Consider the following 16,246-nt stretch of genomic DNA (forward strand, 5'->3'; position numbering starts at 1 on the left):
ATAAAAAATGAGGTAGTGGACAATTTCCAGCAGAGACGAGCCTGCTAGAAGCCTAGATAATAACAAAAGCAAGAACAATAATCACCTCCAACTTGGTAATAAAACACAAAAGGAGGCATTCCCTTAAAAAGGATTTTTCATTGATCCAGCAAAACTCACTGGGCTTAAAATGTAAGTCACATTATCACAACTGAGATCCCACCTGTAAGCTCTCAGCCTCACATTGTCTTCCAAAAACAGTCAGCCATCATCAATATACCTGACTTTGCCAGACTAGAAATGGCAATCAAACTTCTGTTAAGATAAATGATATTAGCAAGCTGGTAAGAGAAAAAAAAAATCATTATTTCACCAGCCAAATTCTACAGGGTTGACTCAGGAGGCACCTGAAATTTTGCTCGCGTAAGTACTACAGACTTGAGCCCATGCTAAAAACAATTTCAAGAACATTTTAAGATTAAATATAACTTTAATGTGCTAATTCCATGCAATCATCCATAGAATAATAATTTAAGATAGGAAATAAAGAGGGAAAAATGCCTTTGTACAAGTTATTCTATTAAGGACCGGAATATTAATGTTATTGGGTACATGAAACCCTGTGCAACCATGGAAACCATTGCATTTGATCCATTCAGCCTCCACCTCTGAAATGTGGCCTATGGTTGCTATGAGAAGATATAGCACACACCCCTCAGCAGTTCCTATTAAGCAGATATTTAAGTTCTATTGTGTATTTGTCTCTGCTTCATCCTAGCATAAGGCTATTTGTGGAACAGGGGTTAAGGAGAGGCTTCTGAGATCTGAAAACATACCTTTCAGATGAATCTAGGAAATCAGATGTTACTTCACAACAATTCAGGGTTTACTTGTGACACTTTAATTGATATCCCTGCTTGTTCTTAGAAGATAAAACATAGTATCACCATTTTAACTTGGAGAAGTTAGCAATTAATTTATATTCCAGGAGCATAGAAGTATTCTTTCCAAGCTCATCCTCAGCCCAGACTAGCTGCAGACAGCCTACGGGGATCGGGGATAAAGAAATACTTCAGCTATGTCTTAATATATATTCTTTTAATCTTTTAAAGTGCAAAATTCGAAGGAAAATATAGATGCACACCTTCTGCAACCTGGAAAACTCAAAACTGTAACTATCATTTAATCTGTATTATTTTCTAATTGCAAGAACAATCACACTAGGAACAATAATGTTGCAAATAAAAAACATCTCAACTTACCATAATAAAGACTGAAAATCAAACAGAAGATTTTAGAGAGGTTTAGGAATTCTCACAAATCAGAGAACAACATCCTCTACCAGTGTGGGTCAGGAAAACGTTTTCCCCATGCAAAACACGTAACTTATCTAAACCAACATTTGCACTTTTGCATCAAAAGACTGGTGCTGGCCACAGGCTGAGGTGAGTTACTAAGACTTTTGGCAGAAATTTGTGTGAAAAAAAAAAAGCTACTTTCAAACAAATAAAAAACAGGTGGGAAAAATACCATTTTTTTGGAAACAATAAGCTAGTTTGACACCAGGCTGTGTCCCAGAGAGCCGACTTTCCAGTAAGTGCCCCACCTCGGTGCCTCCAGGCAGGTGAGGCGGCTTCTGGCGACAAAAAAAGGCCTCAGGATCTCAGTCAGTCACTGAACACACAACCGGTTCAGGCTCTTCTATTCAAATACAACTTTGAAGTGAATTAAAATAAATAAAAGTGAAGAAAGTATTAGGAAATACCCACGGAACAGCTGGTGCAAGGGTTGGAGGCAGCCGCCTGGGAGCCCCAGCCTTCTCCATCCCGCTGGAGCCCAGCCCTCCTGGGGAGATTTCCAGCACCCAACTTCCAAAGAGCTGACCTCAGCAGCTTCATGAGGAGAAGGGTCCTGGGTCCAAAATCCCACAGAAGATCACTCACCCGAGGCGCTCCTTCCTTCCCCAACTTTCTGTGCCACCGGCTCATTTAAACACGCTCCCACCTGCGGGAGCGGCTGTCCTTAGGAGCATCAATCCGTAGCTGGGTCTCAGGAACATGTACCATCTGTCCCTTCCCGTGGCGATGCCTTTATTCCCTGAGACAAGTTCTGCTGCTTCTACATATGCAAGACTCACCAGAAGCACCAGAATATCCAACTTGAGAAAAGCGAGCAGAGCTTCGATCCTTCGAGTCCAGGTGCCTTCCTCTATGCAGTTAAAGCTCTCGGTGGATGACAGGCTAATGTATCAGTGTTAATTTCTGTGAACTAAGGCAAGAGCAGCCTTTCTGCTTAAAAAAGGGGCTTGAAATTGCTTCCAGCTTCACAGCTACCAGGAAGAATTTTGCTTCGTATTTTGTCTTTAAGGTATATAAAAAAAGTGACCCAGTTTCTTCCAAGCTGTCGCGGGTGCTTCTTGCTCTGTGTCTCTCAGCGGCCGGGGCGGCCACGGTTGAGCAGCTCACAGGTGTTGTAGGGTGTTACATCGGTGTAGGTCACTGGTTCATGTGACAAGTGTTCAACAGATGGAGATCGCTCCCCTGGCATGCAGACAGGCTAAGGTCACTACATGGAGAGGAACATGCTGAAGAGAAACAATACAACCAAATTGGAGCAGTCCTGAGCTGCCTACCTGAAGCTGCCTAGAAGCAAGCATGCAGCATTGCAGCTCTGGAAATGCTGATTTTGTTGTGAACAGAACCTGTTAAATGAGATATCCTTAGGAAAATGTTCTCCAAAATGCAGCAGTGCATCCTTTTTCACCTGTGATTTCTCCAGGTATGATGATGATGCCCCTGTCCTACTCCTGCACCATGTCTTGCTCTTATTAAGTGAAACTAACTGATCATATGTTTTCATTTAAGTGTATTTGGAAAAGTCTATATGAGAAATACCAGGTAAATGTCCAGCTCCTGATTTACAAGTGGTAGCAAGTCCCTCAGTCTGTGCATTTGACTTGGATTTAAGAAATAAATATTCTTAGGAAAAGTAGAAGTTGTGAATGAGCAGAATAAGTCAGGGAGACAGTCAAACTGGGAAGACAGACCTCACACCCTGGCTCAAGCATCAGTACAGTCCTGAACCACCAGACAAACCCTAGGCCCTGTTCTGGGAGCACCTCTGTTGTCATCTCAAGGCATTCAGGTTAAAGGGCTGCTGAGAACGATGAGTCCAGCTGACCATCAGAGATGGTTTATCAGATCTTTCTGTTTGGGATCATACACATCACAAACATCGCTGCAAGCCACACTTGGGTAGCTTATGGACAGTTCTACTCACCGAGGATCGCTGTGCTCATTGAGCACCAGCGCTACTTCAGAGACAGCTCAGCTGAAGCTGCTATTTGCAGCACAAAGTGAACGTTACCAGATATAGCCCTAAGGTTTCAGAGTGTGAATTACTGCGGTGACACACTGAAGCAGAGAGAAGTGGCAGTGACCTGCAAGCTACTGCTTGCAAGTGTATTAACCCATTCAAACACACAAGGGTGCGCGTTCCTCATGGCTAAGATCATTCTGCACAGGTCATGAGGTGCCCTACTTTGAGTAAGTCTTTGAAATTTTGGCCCATTAAGACATACAATGAAAAATACTTTAAAGTCATAAAAACGAGGAGAAGTAGAATTTGAAACAAGGGCTATATTCAATATTCATATACTTTTACTAATAGAGCCATTCTCCTGCTTTCTACCCAAATCACATACTGCACAAAACTGAGTAGCTTTCAAAAGCCACATTTATCTACATTGCAGCTATGCATGCTGGCACAAAGGTGACAACAGAAAAAAAAAAAAAAAAAAAGGGAAAAAGAAAAAGACAGAGGAACTCCCATGTTTAGAGACAGAACAATCCTTAGAACTTCCATAATAGTGCTTAAGCAACATGGGGACACTTTGTTGGCTTTCTGATTTGCCCACTAAAAATCAGCAGAGTTGCTCACAGCAGTAAGTAAATTTCCATTCTGGATGGCAAGACCTCAGCTCTACTTAAGTCAAAGTAACTTCTCCCTTTAAGACACAAATTGAAACAGGATTTCATCTGCTTCCAGCATTAGGCTTTTGGGTCCTGGTGGGATTCAGTCATGCATTGCTATTTTAACGTCTAACTTACAATACTCTTGGAAATCACATGTTCCAAACTTCCAATCATTATGTATGTATTGCAATTGCTACATGTGGCCCAGGTTCAAGTAGCCCACACTCATACATCTACCATGTCCTACATATACCCGTAAGGCCTCAGAACTATGTAGGTTATATGGAATATTAGTCAAGGTAACTTAGAAGGTAGGCCTACACAATCTTGGCCTATAGAGCATCTTATAAATGTGATATATTTGCATGTGATAGACTGATGTGATATATAAAATGCATTAGCTCTTACTGTATTTAATAAATGCTGAAAGCTAGCAATAGCAAGATAGACTTATGATCTCTCCCATCCTTTGTCTTACTGGGGATGATCAAAAAAGACCGCTTGATTGAGATCATTTACTGACTTTTTTGTTCATTTGGCAGTTAATGTATATTTTAGTATATTTTTTCATACTTTTAGCAAATTACATAGAAGCAGACACACACATACATACAAATCGCAAAGTTGCCTGACTGCTTATTACATCTTTTTAGCAACTTGTTGGTGTATCTCTATTCTGGAGAATATTTCACAGTTCAGTGATGGAAAATAGTTTGCACTTCATTTGTGCATGTACTAATTTTGGATTAAACAGGACCACATAAATCCTGCTGAAAAATGATGCAATTAAGCCAGACCTATTTGTAAAAAGGACAACATGTGGCTGTAATTATAATGACTAAACATTTGGTAACACATTGACTTATTAGTACGCTAAGACGAGTTTGTGCAACATGCTGAGTAGGTCTTTATGTGAATAAATCTTAATATTCCCCCAAAAGCCATTAAAAACATTCCTCTATTGTATATGCATTTCTGATCAACTTCTACAGTGATCTGCTTTTTCAAAATGGTCACTTACGTTGTAAGCATGGCACTAAGTGTACTCTGTACTTGGTGGTAAGGTGTGAAGTATCTGTAGTTAGTCAACTGGATTTATTTCAGAGCAAAACTATTGCCCAAGAATGACTGAATGACTGGCATACACACCAAACGTCTCAAGTATATCTATTTCAAGTGACCAATAATTTGTGATGACTTACAATGCTTATACTTCACGATGCTGTTGCAGTTTATATGAGGATTTAGATTTCTCAGCACATTTCTAAACCCTTGGCAACCCCACAGAACTACTGCAGTATTCACCAAAACAACTTACAATAAATATTGGCTGCTGGCACACATGCATTCCTGTGCACCTATAAAAGACCACAGGCTACATCCACAGTAACCTTACGATGCCAAGTGAGGGTACAGGGTAGGTTTAAGTTTTTGTTTGTTTGTTTGTTTGTTTCTTCTCCTGTTTATAACCAAATTCAATGTCTTCTATACCTTAGCTGTAGAAATGCACACCGTTGTGTTAGCATCCTTGTGTCATGCTGCCCATCTCTCCTACTTTCTCTTGTGATGAGTGCTGTATGGGAAAGATTTTGCAGTCTTGAGACACCCCTGTAAGGGCAAGCAGACAGAAGTGTCCAAAGCAAGGTGAAGGCGGCCTGCCTTTCCAAGACATACCTTGGTGTACGGACCAGCAGTGATGCACACTGGAATTTCACATTCATCAAAAACCACTGCAAACTCAAAACAAAGCATGAGTTGAAGGCAAGACTGGGCTCAAATGCAGGCTCAGGTCCATATTCAAAGTACCAAATATCCTCTTCAGACATTGGTCTAGGCCTTCGGCTATCTCCCTCACATTCAGACATGCATGGGCAGGGATGTGAGGACCTCAGGGCCCGACACCATCAGGAAGACCAACGATGGTCTCTCCAAATTCTTTTCTGCCCAGCCACAGAAGCCAGGCTGTCACACACAACAAAGATTTCATTTATTGTTAATCTTTCAATCTCAAGTTTTTCTTAAGGATACCATGGGTGATGCACAGTCACCAGTGGAACATTTAAAGGTTAAAACAAGACTAAATGTAAAATCTCTTTGCCTTCTAATTCCCAGTTCCTCTGATTCTCTGCTTTATCCTCCAACCCTACAGGAAAAACTTATTTTCATAGTTGCATGCCTTTCACTGAACTAGATCAGAAGGATCCCTCTCATCTACAAAGGACTCATTTCCTTCAGAATTAAGACACTGAGTCAGTTGTTTCCGCAGTCTCAGGGACCTTTCTTTCCCTGCTAGCTGGGAGGCTTGATTTTTTTCACAGGAGACCATGTAATATAAACATAATCAGTCCTTTCACATCATGTAGCTCTTAGCTTCAATAGAAGCTTCCTTACTCTGAGATTTTTTTTTTCCCTGATAACTCCCACTAAAGGAAGATCCTTCCATAGGAAAAAAAAAAAAAAAAAAAAAAAAAAGCCCTTAAATGCTAACATGCATTCAATGCCACTAAATGTGCACCTGTGTCTTGTCATTTCAAAATTAATATAAGCCAAGGTATGTGATCCCTTCTGCTAATTAACGCAGTCCTCTCAGATTCCCCTTTCCCCTCACACTAATTAGCACAGAAAAAACCTCACGCAGACAAACAGACAAAATAGCCACAGGACTCCGCTGTTGAACAAAGCATTTTCAGGAGGAGAAGGGGCAGAGCTCTGTGTCGGTAATTTTAAACACCTGATTGCCTGAAGCGTGCAGGTGTGAGAGAAATGTTGACTAAGTGATGCAAGCCTTTAAAAATGCCTGAAAATTCACAATCCTCATTAGCTGTATGAATAATTTATCAGCAGCCCTGCAAGCTGGGGAAGGGATACTTTTGTTGTCTGCTTGGCTAGTAATAAGGTCACTCGCCATCAAAAAAGGGGAGGAGGAGCAAAAAGTTTCTGAACAATTCAAAATTGCTCTCAAAGTATGGTCACTTCTTGCCAGAGCTTTTATGGAGATATCGTAAAGAGACCAGTCCCAGAGGCACGGGGTATTCCTTCCAACAGAGGGAAAGGACTGCTCAAAGCATGTAACACACTTTAAAGCACTGCGCTTGCTTTAATCCACCTCTTACTTGGTTTAAATTACAGGTACAGTATATACAGAATTTTAGAAAAAATCCAGTATTACTAGTTAAACATTTTCTAAAATGGATTTTAAATTAACTTGAGGAAGTTTGAAGGTACTGTAAGGAATAAATGTTGCTTTTAATCTTTCAAAGCCCAAACTGTAGCATTACTGTTATCTTCTCTTGCCAAGTGTAAGAAGCGCGCTGGTCTTTAGGCACCCAGCAGTGTTTCTTGGAAGGGCAATGAAAGAGTGGATGGCGAAAGCCTGCCAAAAGGAAAATCAAAGCCATACCTGCAAGCTGCAATACAGTTCTAGGAATCCCTTCAGACTTTTCTTTTCATGTGTTTGAAACCGAAACTTTTCAAAATGCTGGCGTGCGTCCTTAAAATCATTTTTACTTCTTAAACCCAAACAACTTGGGTGGGGCTGAAAGGAGGGAAAAAAAGGGAGAGAAAAGATGGGGTTAAAACAACACACACACACACACCAAAAGGGAAAAAAAAAAAAAAAAAAAAAGGAAAAGGAAAGAAGCAGCATTAAATGCAATTGGATTGTCCCAAAGCAGTCTCTTCAGAGGAAAAGAGCCTTGAAATGCAGGAAATCTGCCTAACCCCCTAACCATTCCCACTCGGGCTGCCCTGCAGTCACAGATGTTACTGATTCAGTGAGATAGCAATTCCAAGTTCCCAAAACAGATTCCAAGTGAGAAAATAGGAAAAGTCCTTGGTTGCTATTAGATACGCATTCTGAAGTAGAAAGGACTATGGGCAGGGAGGAATTTGTGGCCTGGATTAGAGGTTCCACGGTAATTACCGGGCAATGGCAAAGTGCCTCTCGGCTGACCTATTGAACGCGACGTGGCTGGGAGCTCAGGCTGCAGCAAAAACTTCTGGGGAGATGTGTCAGGGTTTTTGTGTTTTTTTTTTTTTTTTTTTTCCTGCTGTGATTTGCTGATACATCTACCAGGAATGAAATCAGCACAGGTATCTGAAGTCATAACAATGGCCGGAATAGATTACATGAAAAAGTGGAGAATTTAGTAGGGCTTGCTAAAAGCCTTGCATATGATGTATTTAACTGTGTAATTAAATTCACTTGCAGGGTAATAATTTATTGAATCATTGCTGAAAAGACGGAGGGAAGTTACCATGTCCTAAGAGATGGAGCAGGACATCCCCCCGTGCTAGGCCTAGTGCTCAGCAGCTTTCAGACATCTACCAACTGCACCAGCAACGTGGGAAGAAAAAAGGCACCACCACGTGCAAGAAAAACAACAGTTACTTAAACAGAAGCAGCTGTATAAATCACAACACAACGTGTATCAAATGAGCAGGTGAGTAGTTCCCCAGGGTTGCAATTTATAGGGCAACGACTCCAGGTGATGCACAGCCTTCTTATACCGGGCATCAGAAATGGTCCCCATCCCATGGGGCTCCCACCAAGAGCAGGAGGAGATGCCGAACAACAACGCCATGCAGTCTGTCTGTTGGAAGAACTGGTGACAAAGTTTGGGACCCTGGCATCCCAGTCTCCTGCCCTGTCCACTGGGTTGCGTCCAGTGTATGGCAGCTGGGGCCCAGTAGGGCTCAGAGCCCTGATCCCATTGTCTGTGTGTATTTTCTTGCTAGCAAGGCTGTAAATAAAGAGAAGGTAAAGGAGCCTTACAGGCTGCAGCAGGAGGGACACACAAAGCCTGCTTTTACTTGCAGGAAGCAAGTTGTCAGTTTGCAAAAAAAAGTTTTGTTTTTCACAGCAACGCTTTGTGTAAAGTCCCTAAAAAGAAAAACAGGAGGAGTTTTCCCTCTTCCTTCAGCCCATAAAACTAATTTCCTGCTCATTCATGTGGAGACCAGGTTAAGGTGAGCATCCCCTCTGGATGCAGCTCAGAAACTGGGTACCAGGGGTCAAAGCTCTGCTTCCATGTATGCTGCTGGCTCGACAATCCCAGCCTTAAGAAGTTTTTTTCTGCACTGGGGCTCCCAATCCATAGCAAAAGAAGGTTGTTCTGCAGGGTGCCTCGAGGGGTTTTGTACTTTTAGATTAAGTTTTGTTTTGTTTTCATACAAGGCTGTTCACAAGCTCTATGTGCCCTGGAAATTAGCTAGATTCACAATCCAAATGGAATAAACACCTGGCAGTGCAACGATTCTCCTGCACAAAAAAAAAAAAAAAAAAAAAAAAAGCAAATTAATCTGACCTGACAATAAATCAAGTGGCAGAATACACCCTGTTCCACCCAGCTCCAAATCCCATGTCATCAGGCCTCCTCCAAAGCTATTGCATTCAGATGGGTTTTTACATCACGCCCAGAAGGGTCAGAAATATTTGGGCTGTTTCACACCAGTGAGGCTAGGGAGAGGCTTAAGAGCCAGTGAGCATCCACAAAATGTGCCGTTGACAGCCCTCTCCCTTCTCCAGTGAGGGTCTTTTAAGCAGAGTAACCCCAGCCCTGTGATCCCTGCAATGCAGGCAGTGGCAATGCATTCAAAGAGTTGGAGGGGCACCAGTAGGCACCCCTAGGACCAAGCAGTCTTCCAGCTTCAGTACTTCCTCACCCATCTTTAAGCTATGTTAACTTTACCCAAACATTTCTCAGAGATGTCTGAAAATCTTGCATGCAAATAATTCCCCAAGTGCCGGGGAAACCAGCAAACCAAAGTCTGGTCACCACCACCAGCATTTGCAGTACTGCCATATCAGTAACAGCACACCAAGAGCCCATAGCTTAACCGCTGTAAAAATAAATAAATACAAAATCCATACGTGTATAGAAACAGCTTGGAATAATGATGGCATTAAGCAACATGAAGCGAACAAAAAGGCTCCAAGCATTTTCAGACAACTGAGGTCAGAAAGTTGAGCTGAACTCTTTCTGAGAGAAACTGTGGCTGAATTCGCCGTGTGCCTTTCAGACAGCACCACCAAAGCAGCACGTTTGTGTGTATTTCAGTGTGACCAACACTGTTGCAGATAAGAGGTAATTCCCTTAAAAAAGGGTTAATTTTGCTTAGGAAGCATAGGTTGGATTGCAGAAAGGTAGTGGATGGATTTCAGGCTACAGCATCAGGAGAAGAACAGCACCAGAGTTAAATGAGCTCCCATACACATTCTGAGGGCAAAACAGCATCTCTGTAATATATTGTTTCCTTGAAGGCAGCAAAGCTGAGGCGACACAAAGAAGAAAAATGGATGGAAAATGAAGCAAATATCCTTCACTAATGAAAGACATGAGGGCTGGCAAACTTAAAATGATTCAAAGTTGGGGATGCGAGAGCCCACCCAATATTCTTGCATTTGCGAAAAAAAAAATGTCCCCAAACTATTCTCTGTGCTTGAATTGAAGTCTTATGCTACCCAGTCTCTCTCATTAAATTCCCTGTTTAATAGCTGGTCTCGGAGGGCTGCAGCAAGGGTCTGCCACCCCTGCAGTCCCACGCCTCGATGGCCCTGGGAAGCAGCTTCATCCTGGTGGCAAGCAAGTTCCTTCCCTCATCCTTAGATGCAGCAGAGGGGATCCCTGAAGACTCCTGAAGAATCAATAACACCTTTTTAAAAATGGATGTGCAATAAGAGTTGGATTTCTGGAGGGGAAAGCACTGCCAGAGTTATTGGTTTGAGCCCTGTTAATTGAAAGCTCAGCGCAAAACTCAAAGTGATGCAAGCGAAGTGCACAGCACGTGGCCACCCATTAATGTAACGAAGAGGAAACACAGAGGATACAGACAGAAAGTGCTATTTTGACACTTTCAAAGCAGTGATGGGTCTTGGATACTTTGAGAACGTACTTCCACAGAGCCAGCCACCCCTGGCAAAGGGGAGGCACATTTGAATCATTACGTGCACCTTTAGCAAGCACCCATGGCATCAGTGCACTTCCCAAATATTTTGCAAAAAACAAGGCTGAGTAAGCCATCAGTTGGCTAATGAGCCATTGTTAATTCGAGAAATATTACAGAATTAATTTTATATTAATTCAATAACTTATTAATAACTATTGGGTGACCTATCATAAATAAGTTAGCACTGCCCCAGCAGATTGGTGGGATATACAGAGTGATTTACATAGAGGATTGTGTCATGTGTCTGTCTTCTCTGCTTCTTTTCATTTATTCATGTGGAGAGCCAGGCAGGTAATGGAAAAAGTAATTAAGAGATTTGGCTTGAAAAAAGTTTTGATATTAGTGTATATTCTATTAATAAAAAACTATCTGTCCAGCCCCAGGAGCTGGATGAAAAATGGGGAGAAAATACTTCACTTACTAAAGATACAGTGTGAAATTCATTGCATCAATCTTCTGAAAGAGACCTCTTTGCCAGCTTTAGCAGGGCGGATAAACTACATGAAATACTGGAGAAAACAGTGAGAAAGAAGGCAATCGTGCCTGACTATTTGCTCTCAGAAAATAACCAAACCACTACTGAAAAGCCAAGTTCTCAGCTGGAGAATGATGCCTGGATGGGGACAAGGTGAACCATGCAGATATTCCCGAGACAAGAGACAAGGTAAGGCAGGAGGGAGGTTCCCTTAGTGGCAGCAGTGATTTACCTGCAGACCTGCAGGCACTGGGGACAGCCCGAGGCACCAATTCCACTTGTGCAGGCTTCAGTGGGGAGATCTGGCTGTGGCTTGTTTGCTTTCCTATCAGGTAATTTTTCCCGTGGCACAAATAGACTTGGAATATTACATGAGAGAATAAATAGCAGGAAGCTGACACTGCTAGTGGTTATTTATTACCTATTTATTAGCAGGTAACGGCTGACCTGCAGGCTATACTGAAGAAACATACCACGCTAACTCCTAAATTACCAGCTGCTTCAAATCCTGCTACTGAGCTTCAGAAACCTCAGCCTTGTGTTGGTCAGTCTGGCAACCAGATTAACTTCTTAGCTGCTGCTGAGGAAATCGCCGTATTGGAGGAACATGAGTTATTAAATCAAAAGGTGCATCAATATTGTACAGCCATCAAGGCTGCCCAAGCATCTCTGCTGCCTACACCATGTATCTGGGGTCCAGGTACGAGTGAAAAAAAACAGGGATTACCATGCATCTGTTGTTCTAGAATAATACTTGAAAAGAAACAAACAAAACAACCAGAGGTTGTTTGACCGCTTCAAATTTACAGAAATACCAAAAGTTCATTACTCTTTGAATAGGCCCAGTTGGGCTAGCAGCTGATGGCAAATGTTCCTGCTCAGAAACTTTTGCATTTTTCCTTGTGATGCAGTGGGAGGGCTGGTAAGGAGCACCATGTTACATCCCCTTCACTCTAGGCCCCAAGACTGCCAAGCCTCTTGTTCCCCTGCCTTTCCAAACTGACTTTCTCTGTGCAAACCCGTGTGTTTCAGGGCTCCAGGCTTCTTCCCTGGGCTGTCCCTATATCATAAGCTATATGAGCAGGAAGCATAGATGAGCTCATTTGATGTAAACCAGAGCACAAGGGAGTGTGACAAACAACAAGCAGGATAAGAGGGAGACTGTGAAACCAAAGCAAATAAAATTAGATCACATAGCTGCATAATTGAGCTGGTCCCTGTTTCCAAATCTTATCAAGGGTCTACTTTCAAATGTAATTATAGCAATTATAGCTAGTGATGCCAACCTACACACCGCTCCTTATAGGCACAGCAGAAACTGGTCACAGAGAGACCCAGAAGGGATGAGGGAACCGGCCAGAGGATTTCTGGGAACACAGAGGACCCAGGCTGTAAAGCATCCTGTGAATCCTGCATCTGATCTAATAAGTGAAACAGAGTTGGATTAGCTCTGCAGGGACATGTCCACAGGATATCAGTGCCTAGGAAGAAAGACCCCTCTTTTGATAAGGTCTAGTGCTCAGCTATCCTACAAGCTCTTCAGACTTCAGCTTTTCAGTAGTTTTCACTCTTGCTTCCCAGGTTGTGCACACATTCATGGAGATGCTGTTCAGGGAAAAAATGGGAAAAGGTAGGCTGCAGGTATTTTTTCCACCCAAAAGCAGGCTGGATGAACCCTGTGAAAACTATCTGCACAGACAGCATGAGACAGGCTGAATTCTGCTGATAAATTGTTACAACAAATAATAGGATTGTATTTCATTATAACACGGGCTGTTCTGCAAGGGAAAAGGTCTTTCGAGATCTGTTGCAGAGCTCCACAGATCACCTTATCTGCTCCTACTGGAGTGATGCAATTTGTTGCAGTGCGTCGCTGATTCAGGGCCAGAACTTTGCTAACCCTAAGTGTTGCATGATTAATAACCTCTTGTTCCAAAAAATTGCTGGTTTGCACTCTTTAACAGCCCCCCTCCTCTTTGCAAAACTCGGTCTAATGTTTATTGCAGAGCTTCATATTTTGCATAGGGTTTTGCTTCAGGGAAATTGGGTTTCCAGTATCTAACTCCTTTCAGCGCAACCAGAAGAGAAAATCTGATTTTCTTTTAATTCAAGGTAGATCACATTTCAAGCATCACCATGAAAGTAATGTCCTGAAACTCACTTTGTGATTTATGACTACTCCTTTCAGAACAATTACTATTTATACATTCATTTATCGTACCTCTTGGTGTCATATTTTTGGCAAAGTCATCGGACAATGTAGTGTGTCCCAATTCTCCCTCCATCAGAAAACATTTAGCCGAATTGCCTTTTAATAATGATACTGCCTTTTAATTTTCCAAAATAAGAATGTGGATTGTACCACTTTACTCAGCTCTTCCTTTGATTAATGGCAATGCACTTCTGCATACAGAAAATGAGGCTACATGCATTATGGGCTAAAACAATTCCAATATAAAGTTTCAAGTATACAACTCCCAGGGAACTTAGAATGTATTGTTTTAAGGTAGTTTTGGGGCAAATTGAAAGATAAGACAGTGGAAAGATGGACAAAGAGATCCTGTTGGAAACAAGGCTGTTTACAGGAACCAAGTCAGTGCTTGGACATTTGTATTGCTTGGATAAGAACTGGAGAAGAAAGGCTGCTGATAATGGTAATAGATGATTCTGTTCACTGCTGTCTTCCATCATAAACAAATAGCATAGGCCAACAGTTAAACATCATCTATTTTAATTAGTATTTAAAGCATTTAGTTATCTATGTACTAAGTAACTGCAACAAAACTTTGTCAGGCTGGAATGCAAAGGGGGAGTCGAGCAAGGGAAAGCAATCTGATCTGTGCTCAGCCGTGGCCTCCCTTTACATACCTAAAGGCTTACGTTCTAAATTCCACCTGATATTTTAAAAGGAAAAAAAAAAAAAAAAGAATGGAGGGCAGAAACAACTGATATGAAGAAACTAATTGTCTGGTCTTGAATTTTCAGTGGTATGTATATGGGCAGACTCCTGGACTTAACCAGACCTACATGCTTGCAAATATGCCATCAGTGCACGACTACTGTGGTCAAGCTTTGTGAGAACTGATTGCTAAACATCTATGAACTTCTCCAGCATATTCACTTTTCAAGGAGATATTAACCACTTCAATTATTTTTAAATAATTGTCTATTTGTTAACATCATCAGTACCCAATAGTCCAATTCATATATTTTTTTCTTTTGGTGTCATATAATTATATCAACCTCTTCTTGCATGGATTGCACATTGTCATAGATGCCTGCAATACCAAATCTGATGCTAAAGAATAACATTGATATCAAATCAGCCCTGCCTGGCTGTAATATAATTGTCAATGCACTTTACATGTAATAGGGAAGGGGCTTTTGGCCCAAAACATGTACAGTCATTGTCTGGAAGGCTAGCCCAATGTGCTGCATGGTGATAGGGGCTTTTAGACACATGGATCACTGTTTCCTGGAAACTGTACACATAACTTTGAGGAACTGCAGCTTTTGATTAACAGATGAATTGCTACGTGACTTCAGAAAGCCAATGTAAGGTTTGGGTACAACAAAACCCTAGAGGGAGCTTACCAGTGTGGCCTGTGCTGCAGGGTTCATTCCCAAGGTCTGCCTAAGGGAGATCTGTGATGTCCCCATCCCTAAAGTCCCTGGGATCCAGGCACAGACCAGTGTGCACGGCTCAGAGCAGTGGGTGGGAACGGGGTCCTGCAGCTCTCACCAAATCCCTTGGCTGCAGACAGCCGGGAGATGGGACTGTGTGGATATGGAAAGCAAAGAAAATCAAAAAGATCAGAGGGACTTTTTCTCTCCAAAAGCAAAACCATGATGGTGATATATAATTATTATATAATTCATATGATTTCCTGAGTTTTAGATCAGGACATAAAAAGACACTTTAGGATAAAGGATGCTCATTTCACTGTCTGTTCTGGGGAGAGAGCACCTGGCCCTCTTTCTGGAAGCAGGGTACAAACTAAGCAGAAGGTGGTTTAGGGCCACTCAGCTGTGTCCCTGCCCTTTTTACTTCATGCACTGCTTCCCCTGTACCTTCTGAGGTGTAGATGGGAACTGCAGTCAAGCGCAGGCTCCATCTCTCCCCTCCTCCAGACCAGGCATGCTCCCCTGCTGGAAGAGAAAGCCTCCCAAGTGCTCGCGGCCCCAACAACATACATGGAAATGTTCAATGTGCTTCCAGGAATCAACTTGCTCTTCCTCATGCCAGCTGCTAGGTGTCTGGAGGCACACCCCGTGTACCTGGTGCTCAGGACACAAGCAGGACGTAACGGTGCTGCCAGCACTGCCCCATGGCTCAGGCAGCCTCAGTGGGGCCGCGGCAGAGAATTGCCTTTATGGACTGATGATTCCCTTCTGAGCAGACTGCTTAACTTTGCTTTTCGTGCTGAGCTTCCCTAACTAATGGCCACGTTTTCAGTGAGCCTGGAAAAAAGCTGGAACTACCCTTCTGAGTGCAAACCTGCTCCAAACAGCTTGCCCAGTTGTAGAGTTATTGAAAATGTTTACACGTGTAATTTTATTGCAAGTGTATACACAACTGTGTCTTTATTGATTGCTTTCCTGATTACGGAAGTGTCTCACTATTTTAAACCCCCAGCTCACCCTCAACCTTTCCAGTTCTATCATGCACCATTTAATGCTGTTCTAATATTAGCAAACCTTTATTTCCACAACCTGGATTTTCCATATTTTCATCCTTGCGACCAGCAGAAAGCTCATTGCCAAATAACAATGAGCTCATCTCAAATGCTAATGCAGCCAGTGCCAGGTGAACAAATTGTCTATTATTAGACTTTTTCATGCACTAAGAGCTTTTGTTCCCTACTTGCCT

The sequence above is a fragment of the Anas platyrhynchos genome, chromosome 8 (genome assembly GCF_047663525.1).
Source record: "Anas platyrhynchos isolate ZD024472 breed Pekin duck chromosome 8, IASCAAS_PekinDuck_T2T, whole genome shotgun sequence".
In the NCBI taxonomy this organism is placed as follows: Eukaryota; Metazoa; Chordata; class Aves; order Anseriformes; family Anatidae; genus Anas; species Anas platyrhynchos.